Raw genomic sequence first — 13,517 nt, forward strand, 5'->3', positions numbered from 1 at the left:
TTAATCCCTTCACTTCTGAAGTAAAATTCACCAAATATTTGAATTTTTCTAACGTCCGGTTATAGTTGCGCTATTAACAGTAACTTCAGTCTCTAACAGCAAATAGAAAATGTGGGTCATTTGTATTTTATTGTTTTACCTTTTCCGTGTTTGCATTTCTACTTGTATATTTACTGCTGCTTTAGTCACCGGTTAGTTGCTATGTCCCTTTTCCGCCACCAGGGGGCAGCCCAGGCTTAAGCGTCACCACTCTGCGCTCTGTTGCCTGCTGTACCCAGACTGTCCACCAGATGGCGGAATAAAAAATCAAAAAATCAACGACATGTTGACGTGAGACGTCAACATGTCGCTATGAAGCGGGCAGAGAGGTATGTCTGTGGCACGAAGGGTGTAGAGTCAGCAGGTTTCCACCCAGTTAGAGAGCAGCTGAGAAACAAAACAGTCACATCAAACCATTATGGACAAAACAAATCATGAGATTTACTGACTGGTCTCTACATATCTACTTTCTGTTTCATCAGATATGTAACTGTATTATAAAACCATGATATGTTGGATAGACTAACTCTGCTCCCTTAGGATCACTGTCGCTGCAGGAACAATAGAAAGCCAGACAGGAAGCATCCACTGTCCTTGGGATCTAAAAATGGCTCCCAACACACCCCAACGCATTTCCTTTTACACACTTTTACACTTCTTTTTGTTGGTTTTCAATGCACAGAAGAGCAGTTTTGTTGTTTCTGTGGCATTGTTTGTCCCGACTTATTCTAAAACAGAAATACAGACACTGCAGCGGTGAGTATTTTGGCCTTGGATTCTGCTCCTTCCTATGGGCCATTGGAGAGAAAACAGGAGTAGATATCTGCCAAAAAAAAGTCTGAGATTTTCTAGACAAAAAAACAAGAACAGTTTTGAGTTTGACTTTTGAAACTCACATTTCCAAGTTTTTAAGAAAATTTTTGAGATTTATCCCAAAACTTGTTTTTCTATACATTTTTTTTACTTTTCATACTCTCAAATTTCCTTGTTTTTTCTAATAAATTTCTAAGATTAGTCTCAAAATGTGCGTTTTTTTTTCTTGCGACAGCATCAGACCTGTTCTGGCCTCCTGTGACTGGCTCCCTGTATATTACAGGGTACAGTTTGAAGTAGGGCTGGACGGTATGGCTGAAAAATGCATCACAGTATAAAGATTTCATATCGGTCAACATTGATAATTATTGATTAGTTTTTTTGTTTTAAATATTTTAAATACTGTCCAGCTAGTAATATGACCTTTCCTGTGTTATCCAGTTCTCATTCCACGCCATTATTTTTTATTTTTAAGCAGTTGTGAGGTATGGTGTTGAAATCTTAAACTGCTCCTGCACAACTTACTCAGAAGGTTGTTACTAGGTAACCAAAGAGTGAGTGAGTTAGTTGTTGCTAGGTAACCAAAGAGTGAGTGAGTTAGCTGATGCCACTTACCTAACCTGGAGGTTTTTAGTGATACCGTGGAGTAATTTTAAAACTCGTGGAGATTTTGCTTTTCAGGTTGTGGCCCCAAGGCTGTGGAAATCTCTACTGCCGTCGCTACACTACAGGGGGCTGGTTTTCACCAGGCCAGCAGTTTGTTTTTATGTTTGTGTCTTTTTGAAGCAGATTTTAATGTCTAATATGTAAATAAGTGTTACTTACTTTTCTACGCTGTTTTTCTATGGACAAACTCTAAAGAGGTCCAGCTGTGTGTGCGGAGGAGTCTGTTTCCGTCTCCAGACTCTTAAACCTGAATGCTGGTCGGGCAGAACCGCAGGAGACCAAACTGGACCCGAAGTTGTTCATATAACTCTGTGTGTTGTCTCGCCAGCGGGTCTCATATAGAAAGCTGGACCACAATAACAGGTTGTAGTTCAGACACCAAAGGCATTCATCAAGACTTACAATCTTTTTCTGTCGTTCCTAAAAACTGCACTAACCCTGCTGCCCTCACTCAGCACGGGCGTCAGCAATGCTGCAACCAAGGCACAAGAAACACAGACTCATTCCTGTGGTCACACAAGGACAGTCAAAGTACTGACTGGCATTAAGAAGAAGTTTGAGTCCACTCAGCTTCAATCTGGATGAGTCCTTACCGTCAGGTTTGCATCATTTATGACTGCATGTTGTTTTCCAGTCTTGCATCATTTGGGATTTTCAGAGTCGAGGCACCTCAGGGTCAGCTTTGTTTTTATTTCTTATTGATCCAAATGTTTTCAAGGGTGACAAAGGGAGGCTGTTTGAGCCCATGGATTGTATTATAATGTGGTTTGATAAAACTATATATATATATATATATATATATATGTATATATCTGTTCATCTCAGGTCCAGTAGGTCGACTTCACAACAGACACATTCAGGTTCACTGTATTTAATCTAACAAAAGAGGAAATCAAGTTGTTGGTTAACATCAGTCCAGCAGCTTCTGTCCCTATACTTTAAAGAAAATAGAATAAATGACCCTAAACAAACTACAACAGCAATATCTCCCAATGAGCAGTTAGCAGCAGTTAGCATGGGCAACATTAAAACAGTTAAAAATATATACAAAACATTGCAAAATTACTTGTGAAACACTATATATTATTAAATGTGTCTAAAATATATGTTAAATATAATACTTGTGACAAAAACACGGAGCTGATCCTAAGTTGCTAACAGCAACAGAAAAAGGGGGAGGAGCCATTACTTACCGGTTGCCACGGTAACCACCAACTGCCAAGAGCAACGCAACAGAAGTTAAAGCACCAATAAATGTCTGGAGAAACAACTTGTTGACTAAGCAAAATACATTCAAAGGATAAATAAACACATTTTGACAAACTTCACATTTATAATATTGTTAAAATAAAACCCTGTTATATATATAAAAATATAAATATATCTCTTCCACACTCCTCTCTGTGCATACTACACATGTAGCATGTTTCTATACTCCTAAAGCCACAATGTGTTTTCTGATCTTCTCTCACTTTCCCCTGTTGTAAATGATCATTTACTTACAGTATATCCACTTGCATAAATTACTTTTTGATTATTTTTTGAACATGTACAAAAAACACTAACAGCCTGAAGCATAATATGAAAACTTTTGTTTTACATATTCAAAGGAGTTGGAAGTATAAAGGTATGTTCCCACCCTGTGTTATCAGGTTGGATGTTACTGCTGATGCTTGAATCTGCAGAGGATTCAGTCAGCCACCGTCAGCTGGATGCATCAGCATCATTCACTTCCTGTTGCTGTGTGTTGTCAGCCTTAGCACACCACATAAACTGATGGAAAAACTCCCAGAATGCATTTGATCTTTTCCGCTTTCTTGTCACTTGGTACCATCTTTCAACTTTCTATCCACTTCCTGTCTCCCCTTTCCTCCACCTTCTCATCCTTCCTCTGTGGCCTCTAATCTTTTCTTTCCTTTCTGATAACTTTGTCCTCCCTTCCTGTCCTCGTGTTCATCCTCTCCTACAAAATTCATCTGACATTTCAGATCACTGTTCTGGTAAAAAATACAGAGAAAAGAAACCTGTGTGAAAAAGTAGTTGCTGTTTTGCTGATTTCTTCTGCTCCAAAGACATTGTAAATATCAGACAACAATAACCTGAGTAAATACAAAATTCAGCCAAACAAAGTCCATGTTTCGATGTTAAGTTAAATGTCAGCTTTATCTGTTTGCCTGGTTTCTCCAACTCCTAAAATGTATTAATTTTGTCACATTGGAAGGCTTCAAGTATGAATCTCAATCAGATAGAAGGTCAGACTTTAACTAGGCCACACCAAAAAACATTATTTTATTCAAAACTTATCCTGCCTTTTTCCTCTCTAATGTTTACCAGACGTAGCATTTTGCATGAGGAAAAGTTTTTATTTTAGTATGGATATTTTATATTCTATGTGATGAAATGCATGTAAATATATTTGTTTTGTAAACATTTCACTACTCCTTTAAGTTTTTAAGCAAAATTTCATTTTATTCATTGGAAGGTAAATTGCTGGTGTGTTTTGAATAATTTTCCTGCGACATCACCAAAGTTTGCTTCAGGGTTTTCTGGAAGACAGCAGAAATTTCTGATTCTAGAAATTACAATAAAGTTTTGAGATCACGAAGAAGTAAAGCAGCCCCACACCATAATACTGCCACCACCATTTTTGACTATTCATATTTTCATAATATGCTACAAGATACACACCTTTGAAAAATGTTTTCTTTTTGTCTCATTAGTTCACATGACATTTTATTAATTAGGAACCATAAATAAATATCATGATATATATACGTAATCAATATCAATAGATATTTATGTAATAGATCTGATAGAATATTTAATATACACGATAGTCACCAAACTCCAATCCAGAACCGCATGACATTCTGAGAGATGTAGGCAGAGGAAAGACTTTAGCTGCTCACGCTCTTTGGTTACCTAGCAACAACTTACTCACTCTTTGGTTACCTAGCAACACCTTGTTCACAGCAGCCATTTCCGGTTTTGCCCTCATGCCTCATAACTGCCTCAAAAAAAAAAAAACTGGATGAAACGGGAAAGGTCACGCCACCAGTTCAGCAGTATTTCAGATATTTAAAACAAAATACTAAATCCTTATTGACTAATATGAAACATATTGTTATCATATTGTGATAAGTTTTTCAGCTATGTTGTCCAGCCCCATTGTAAATGTTAGACTTTCAAATACATAACATTCACTTCATTGTATAGTTTCAGATTCCTCATTGTAATCTTTAGTGGCTTTAAATCAACCATTGCAGAGTTCACCAGGGCAGACCCTAATAAAAATTTTTTTAAAAAACACAAACTTTAGCAAACACCCCTGGACACACACGCACACATGCAGTGTGTATACTGGAGCTGATGCACTTCCTGTATAGCAGGACAAACCCACACATTCCCGTAATGGTCAGAGATAAGAGATACTGGGAAACAAGCAGCTGTGTGACGAGTCGACATTGTGTAGCTCTTACATTACGCTATACATTTTTCCCTGTAAATATTTTACCTGCTCTGCATCTGAACTTGAGTGTGATTCTCAATATAAAAGAATACAGTCTAAAGTCAGTTTCTATCATTTTCCTGTCCACTCTTATCGTTTTGGCACATGATCTTGCTGTAGCTTTATTTTCTGTCACATTTTCCCTTTTCTCCTCCATTTAGACTGGTCACGAGTGTAGAGTGTGATCATTTAGTGCCTCGGATATGAACAGAAACAGCAAAGAGCCTGGGGTAATGTTTATATCCTACAACCTTTTAAAAATATCATAAATGTTGCTGAGATTTAAAACAGATGTTCAATTTATGAGCAGTATTTTCATTTATTGTTTTTACTGTCTAAAAACATTAAATAAAATGTTTTTATTTCATTTAAGATAAAAAACATTTAACTTTAAATGAAAATAAAATGTTTTTGTTTTTATTTACAAATAAATAAAAATGTAATTTTAAAATAAAGAGAATGTATTTTTAAATAAAATACATTTTACTTAAAATGTATTTTAAATGAAAATAAATTCATTTTTATAAAAAAAAATAATACTAATTTGGAGATTGAATATAATAATTTAATTTACAAATGTACAATTTGTAGATTAATTGTAAAAAATTACAGATTTGTGCAATTAATTTGGAGTTAGTTATGGTCACCTAATTTAAACATTTCCAGGAGCAAGCATTTTAACTTTATTACTGAGGTTACCTCTCAACAATGAGGTTTCTTTATGTTGTGAAAATGTCAGTGAAAGACGCGTTGTTCAGCCGTCACACACATTTCCAGAGAATCACAACTTCCTCATTCTGCTGCAGAAAGCTGCTCTGACTCCAACACAGCGCCCAAACAGACCAACACCCAAAGACACTCACTTTTATGACTAAAAGTCACTTTTTGACTCGAGGACTGGAGATTTTAGTTGAAGAAGATCTTGTGATATGAAAGGTTTTAATTCTGACTGCGGCTGTTTGTCTTGTGATCCGTTTGAAGAGCATCAACGACAACTTGGTGGTCTATATGTGGCAAAACCCGATCATATGAATAGTGTCTCATGACAGATGTGGCTCTGATAACTTTAACACTGATAGTTTTAGTGATAATCTTCTGTGAATGTAAAAGCCAACTGAGTAAATTTATCTTTGTTTATTGTAGCTAAGTTTCTTGTTATGGTAGCTATGGTAATGGAACAGAGTTCTACAGCAATAAACAAAGAAAAGTACAAAAAAGCAACTTAATTTTAGCTTCAGTCATTGGTGATGTTCGATACCAGCGATTTCATTTCCGATCCAATACTTAGTAAAATTGAAACTGGTATCGGAGATACAGATCCGAAACCGATACTTTGTGCAAACACTTAATTCAATCTAAAAAAAAAAAAGTGTAATTCAAATCTTGGTTTCCAAAAAAGAAAACAAGACATCACGTTTATTCATTTTAAACTCAGAAGAGACAGCATTGTCATTGACTATTTTAACAGCAGAAAATCATACAAAATTTGTAAAAATGTTACTACAACCGTAAGAAAATAGCAAAGTAAGAGCCTTATTGTTATAAATCCTTGTTTAATTATTAAGAGCTACTATAAAATAAAAGCTGAAATATCTCCATGAATGACTTATTTTATGATCTGTCTTTGTGTTTATGTCTGACCCTGAGCAGCTACACATTCCACACTTACCAGGCGGAAGAAAAAGTAGTTCCCATCCACCCTGTCTCATTTAGGCAAGATCTTCAGAATTTACTTACTTTCTAACATGCTCTTGTTAAGCTACATTATCTGAAATCACTGAAGTATTGAAAGTATTGCTAGTTGGATTTGAGAATCGATCTTAATGCTGAAATAGCTCCATGAATGACTGGTAACGATAAAGGTCTGGTAACGATATTTCACTATCAATCCGCACATCACTATCAGAACTGTTTTATATGACACGGAGCTGAGCTGTTAACGGCAGTGTTGCGGTTGCTCACTATGATAAGACAGGAGATATAATCGATTCCCAGACTTTTCTCAATTGATATTCAATTGGAAAAATGAACTGCAAAGCACTGATGAATCAATTTTTTCTTTTTACCAACAGTGATTGCCGAGCTGGAATTTGACAAGCCCAGGTAGCTTAGTGCTAACTAGCAAGTGCTAGCTACCTCGCTGTCCGTAGCCAGAAAAAAAAAACGTAGCCAGCGTTCAACCAACCCTGCCTTCTTTACATTCACTTTGACTCCTCTGCATTTCAACCATAATTTAATTTTCTATACACTGTGCTTCTGTATCAAAAGAACATTGAAATGAAACTCCCGGGTCGTCCTCATTTCCCAACGTTTCAAGCTCTTCAGATGTCGCCATTCTGTTTGTGCTTGGGTTGTCCGGTCCGAACATCCGGGCAACAGTGATGCCATTTGCAATGAGTGCCATAAGGAAACAAGGTAAGTAGCCGGGATCAGAGTTTGTTTGAGTTATTTGAAATGTTGCTAGAAAACTCTGTGACTGCTGTGTTAATCAAAGGAATTGTACTAATGTATTGAGATATGCATAACAAGAAATGGCAAAAACAATCGTAATTATTTTTATTTGTTCTTATCGAGCTCTTCCGTTGATGAATGATAAAATAATCTGATCATCATTTCTGGCTTTCTCAAAATTTACTGGATGATACAGTAAAGCTGCTGTTGCATTCTCTGGTGAGACCAAACTAGGTGTGTCTGTAATAAACTGAGGACTCAGCATAATGTGCAGAAACACATTAGACTCCCTGTGTTTTCAGGGATGAGCCCAACTCCCCTCATTCTGCGAGTTTCAACATCACTCCCTTTCTCTCCCCAGCTGCATGCTCTGGGTTAAACAAACAGATTTGAACATCTTGTGAGAAACTCAGATTGAATTCTCATACAGAACATTTTCTCCTCCGGTGTTTAACTTTGGAGAAAAGTTTCATCTGTAGAACTGAGCTGTTGCCATCTACAGCAAAGATTCACCGTCCATAAAGATGTCTCGAAGCAGAGCTGAAACTGGGCCTCCTTCTTCTGGCTCCATTATGAGTCCGCTCGCCCAGCTGAAATAAAAGGACAAAAGTTCTGGCCAAAAGCCTGCTGGTCACTGTGCGTGTTTGTGTGTACCAGCTGGTTACATCTGGTTCAGGAGGCCAAAGAGGGAGGCTGCTTTCACCCACCTCTAAAGATCAGTTACTAATCCCTGTTTCCCAGAAGTCTCTGTTTATGTCAGAGGGAGAGAGATTTGTAAATGGGATGTCTTCCTATAATGCAACATTCACATGTTGAGGGTTTTTACACTTCCATTTGGGTGATTTATATCTCTGATAAGAAATTTAGTTTTTTACAGTATGTGATTTTGGGGGGGATGGGACTTGTTCTATTGCTTTTATTTTAAGTTGGTGGTTTATTCCCTTTGTCTTTTTTCTGTAAGTTGTCTTGTTTTCATTCCCGGTCCTACTATTGGGGCAAAGATGTCCATCAAAAGACAGCTTTGTTTTCTGTCTAAGGTGTAAACAGATTTGAAAAGGGAAAAAAATGATCAAAAGAAATGATCAGATATCTGAATATCACTGGAAATCATTGCCTCCATCTTCATGAGACTGTCTTAGAAAAGAGACTTCAGTCAGAGGCTTCTTCAAATTCACTACAACACAGACTGCTACAGGACAACTTTTCTGCCAACAGCCATCAACATCTACAATAACTATTTGAAGAATTTGAATGAAGATTAATTACAACAATATTTAATTTCCCTTTGGGAAACTTTCCAACTTCTCATAACTTTCCAACTTCATTGGAAAGTTATGAGAACTGATTAGCTAATTTAGGACAAATTTTCAGCTAATTTATTTTTTGGTGATGCTGTAGTACCTTTTTCATTTGTCTCGTAGGTCTTTCTTGTTTTACTATGTTTCCAACATTTAACATACTTTCATACCTATTGAGTTTTATTTTGTCGATCTTGCACAGTTTTCTTTAATTCAACACTGCTTTGGGGCAGATTCCTGTAACGCTAACTTATCTTTATACTGAACAGATTCAGGCTGACAAACCCTTCAGGATTCTTGACTGAACAACAGAAACCGCTGCCTGAGTGCTTTATCTCATTCAAACACACTTTATCCTCTGTGTCCTTCCAAATCTTCTCGCCTCTCTTCTTGTATTTTCTCATGAAACCCACTCCTCACCGCTCCCTTTCGCGTCGCCCTGTTTGCTTTAGGATGCGTGTTCAGAGTTCACATACAGAGTTGTCTGGCTGTAACAGCTTGTGACACATGGAGAGTGAACCAACTATGTAACAACAGCTGACTGCTGTGTTTACATTACAGCTGGGGACACAACCCCCTCTCCTAGGCCTTTGCTTCAACATCAAAACAAGCTGAGTGAGAACTGTTTTCTGGATCATAACTGCCTTTATTGATCAGTCAGAATGTATTGACTGGAAAGCCTGGAAGCTCTAGATCAATGTCTCTCAAACTTGTGCAACCCAATGACCATCTAGCTCATTTAACAAACACTCACGGATCACTTAACTTGAAATTGCCCCTTCACTAACACAATATCTCCATATATACAACCTGAAATTAAAATATTAGTCTCTTTACTCACTTATTGTTGTCTCCTTTGTTCATTTTAAGAAATATTGTTTATGTTTTGTAAATGTGACTCGCCGCAATAAAACCATGAACATGTCAACTAGGGATGTTTTGAGTTATTTACAGATGATGAAAGTTTGTGTCCTAAGCTTTCAAATGATTGAAAACACATGGAAATCAAAAATGTTCTTTACCAAGTGTTGTGTACATTAATAACATCTTAATGCACACAATTGCTTGTAATTTAGAAGACAAGAAAAGAAAAACAGACTTGAGTTGTGGCAAATAAACTGATATTTACATGCGATACGTTGCGGACCACAGTTTGAGAAAGACCGCTGTAGAGGAACTAACCCTGCTGAAAGTGCAGCTGTCGTCGCAGCTGATTTACAGAAAAGCTCCAGACTCTCAAATTACTCTAGTTTTTATATGGTAGAAACAATACACATAAATTCATTTCAAACGTTTACCATTGACGTGAAAAAACCCCAAAAAAACTCATTGGTTCTCTCGATATGAAGCCGTTAACAGCACAGAGCAGAATTAGCTTCCTGTGCAGATGTTTTCATTTACAGTGGCTGATTTAAACTCTTGGGCTGCATCTGGGCCAAAGTTTGCCGCTTGAGGAGGTGACGCAGCTCATTAATCAAAAATAATGAAAAACCATTAACTTATTATGTGTAAATTAGGTAAGAGAGTTACAAACTAATCAAGCACAGTCCTTTGAGATAATAGATTACTAACCCATCAGAGCGTTTATTAGATTAAAAACATATGTTGGAATCATTTTCACTTATCAAAAGGTCACAGTGAACTGAAACATGACGATTTCTACCCCCATAAAGCTGTGAATGACACTAAGTTAAAATGATATGTTTAAAAAATTTAAATAAAAACTGAGGAAATGGCTTTCAGGTTCCTCCATTGTTCCTCTAACAGTTAATTTCATCAGGACACAAGACATGACTTCCAAAACTTTGTCCCTGAGGGCTTTTAAACTGTAATCTATTTTTTATGTGGCTTTTGGGGTAATTGCTTCTTCCTTTCAGCTCATGACTGTAGGTGAAAAACTTTGGATTGACTCTTATCAGCTTCAGCAGGACCACCAGCAGGCCTTTTACTTTTGTTTTGGGGATGATGTAAACAGTGGGCAGAGTAATTATACTCCAGTAAGACTAGGACTACTTCAGCATATTTTTACTAAAGTAAAAGTAAGAAGTAACCATCCACGAAATTACTCAAGTACGAGTAAAAAAGTATTTGGTAAAAAGTCTACTCAAGTACTGAGTAACTGATCAAATTATTAGTAATTTAATATTTAAAAATTACATAATCAGACGGAACAAAATATAAAGTTAAAAAATTTGGTATTTTAAGGACAAAAATGACAATAGTTCATATAAATAACAAAAATAATAAAATCAGGCAAAAGAAAATGTTTTCAAATCAGGTTCTTTCATTATAAAACTTATGAACCTTCTGAGTCTGGTGAATTTTCGATCAAAACATGTTTGTTCTTCATTCGGTGGGTAGAAAATCCAGAAATTTTACTCAAGTAATAGTAGTGGTACTTCATGATAAAATTACTAAAAACATACAGCATAGTAAAAATACTACTAATAGAAAATTTAAGAAAGAAAGTTACTCAAATAAATGTAGCTGAGTAAATGTAACCACTATACAACTCTAGTTTTTGGCAATAAGTTAATGTTTTTTGGTGTCTGGAAATTAGGCTTTTCAAAAACCTCTTGAATGTAACAAATCAGCAGATACTACCCCTCACCTAGTAACCCCAGTGAAGCCCAGCCCGTTACCTAGCAACCCACATTAAGTATTCCCCGTCACCTAGCAACCCAAGCTGAGCTCCAGCACATTGGTCAGCTGGTTTTACCGCTGTGTGTGCTGTGTAATGGCTCCTGGTTAAGACAAGTGTTTTGTTGTTGACTTACCATCCAGAAACCACTTGTTGCTTTCTTCATTCATAATGTTGAATTAGCAGAAGCTAAAGCTACTTAAAAGAAGCTGTATAAATTGTCAGCAGAAGCAGTTGAACAATTTGCTGTTTTGTAAACATTCACACCTCAAAATGAGAAACTTTGCTCCCGCTGTATCGACTGATTATTGAAGAAAATGTTCGCTATGTTTACATGAAAACTCAGTTCCCTTTGGTTAATTATGTGCTTAGTAACTGTTGCTACTTTCTGTTAATTTGGTTGAGGTTTTTTTGTATCCTTCATTTTATTTTCTCCCCCATGTGTTGTTTTCTCCACTCCAACTTTCTTTCGTTACTTTAAGTAGACACACACATCGGCTCCCACACAGCAGCTGCCTGAACACACACACACGCACGCACGCACGCACGCACGCACGCACGCACACACACACACACACACACACACACACACACCCCCACACACACACACACACACCGATTGAATTTACAGCTTGTTAGAAAACAGGGTTGTATTTCAGCTTTGCTTGTAAAGCACTGATGTCACTCCACCTCTTTTTTATATTACGCAACAACACACATACACACGCTCGCACACAGAGACTATAAAGTTATACAATCAGCCAGAACCGAATCTCTAAACTGTGATTTGAATGCTGGCAGCTTTTGCACAATTTAAATATATGTGTTTACACTGTATGTTTTCCTTTTCAGAATAAATTATAAAACTTGTTTTGTGTGTTTTTTCCCTGCCTTCCTGTACATGGAAAAATTAAATAAAAAAGTAACAGTTAAACTTTCTGGCTAAATATTCATGTATTTTCGAGTTTGGTTTGAGTAATCATATGTTTTCTTAAATTAAAGGTAGATAAAATATCTGCAAAGCATGATGTTGGAAACCAGTTGTAATGAAAAGATTTATTTTAGTGATTTTGCTGCTTTAGAAAAACTTCAGCATCATTGTGCTGCCTTTAAAGGCCCTTTAGCTTTGTTTGTGGCGATTTTTTATTTTTATTTTTTTGACATTTTAAGTGAGAATGTGCCATTAATTTGTAGCAGATTTAAAAACGCGTAAGAAAAAGTCCTCTTCTTGTTCTTAATTTGTACCAGGGAGCTTTGACTGAAGCTCAAAAGACAACTGGTGTAACCAGAACAAAGTCGGTCTCGTGATTCGCTGCTGTCAGATAACGCAGTGAATCACATACACACTGCATCCCAGAAGAAAGACAGACCCCTCACCAAACACCACTTGACAGCCTTCAAAATAAAGCTCTTGCATAACGACGGCTGCCTGGAAGCAGCGAGTCTCCTCACAGTGATTCAGACTGAAGTCGGGTGACAGACTGCGTCTGGTGTGTGCACTTGTTTGTGTCTTCACGTCCTCAAGCGTGGCTGAACATCTGTCCTGATGTTCAGCTGAGCGCAGCATGGTTGTTTGACTTTGAAAAGCAAGCGCCACAGCACCAAAGCTACTCAGAAGAAGCCACGTTTGAGCTAAAAATGAAAGGAAACAATCAAAATACAGCAAAAACACAACATCTTACCAAGTATATTTGGTGTAGTTTTCAGCGCAAACATCTTAATACATTTGAAACAAGACGAAACTAACTTATAGTCTTTCAGCAAGATATAAGCTTGTTTTAAGTCAGTAATTTCTTAATATTGATGAAAAAGAACTAGTTCCACAGGCAGATTACCGAACTTATAACAAGAAAAAAATATCTTTTTATAAGTTAACTTATCTACCAATGGAACTAAAACTTTTTCATCAGCATTAAGAAATTATTAACTTAAAACAAGCTCTTATATCTTGCTGAAACTTATTTCAAATGTATTAAGATATTTGCACTGAAAACCAGACCATAAATACTTGTTTTTGCAGTGAAGGCGTTTTCTTTAGAAACTCTTTACAGGATAATTTCATTTAGATAATTTTATTTTATTTTTTAGAAATGATTAAGTC

The sequence above is a fragment of the Poecilia mexicana genome, unplaced genomic scaffold (assembly GCF_051168715.1).
Source record: "Poecilia mexicana isolate PSO_F unplaced genomic scaffold, ASM5116871v1 scaffold_3, whole genome shotgun sequence".
Taxonomy (NCBI): Eukaryota; Metazoa; Chordata; class Actinopteri; order Cyprinodontiformes; family Poeciliidae; genus Poecilia; species Poecilia mexicana.